The sequence below is a fragment of the Ursus maritimus genome, unplaced genomic scaffold, assembly GCF_017311325.1.
Source record: "Ursus maritimus isolate PB19 unplaced genomic scaffold, ASM1731132v1 scaffold_23, whole genome shotgun sequence".
Taxonomy (NCBI): domain Eukaryota; kingdom Metazoa; phylum Chordata; class Mammalia; order Carnivora; family Ursidae; genus Ursus; species Ursus maritimus.
In genome coordinates, this window is record NW_024424786.1 from 37,784,586 (window position 1) to 37,785,217 (window position 632).

Genomic DNA, 632 nt, shown 5'->3' on the forward strand with positions numbered 1-632 from the left:
ACAGAGTAAAGTGCCTGACTAAAGCAGTTTCTCAACAGTGGTGATATTGCCATTTGGGGCTGGATAACTTTTTTGTGGGGAATGGGAATGGCGCACCTGTCCTATGCATTACAGGGTGTTTAGCATGGCTAGCCTCTAACCAGCCGACGCCGGTGGTTCCACGCTCCCCCCTGCCCAAGAAAGCATATTTGTACCAAATGGGGGTGGGCAAAGGTGCCCGGGGTTGATTACACTGTTCCAAAGAAACACTCGGGGGCCAGTATGGGTGGGACCCAGGCTTCCGCCACCCAAAATGACAGAGTGCTCTGGAGAAACACAAAGTTTGGCGCGCTTAACAAAGCATTTTCTTTTTAATTTCTTTAAATTCTCTTTTTAATTTCTTTTAAAGAGGGCAGATGGATGTTATCCAGTATCGAGAAGAAAGCCAGACTAGGAAACTGCAAAGTGTAAGGCTCCACCGACACACACGGTTCCGAAGTCCTGCCCCACAGATGCCCGACCCTCCCGGCCCCGCACGCCTCCCTACCCTGCGGGGCCTCGCAGTGCATGCTGGGACTTGCAGTTCCGGCGCGAGAGGCCCTGCGCGCGCATTCCTCACAGAGCACGACTTCCTCGCTCGGCAGCTTGCCGCC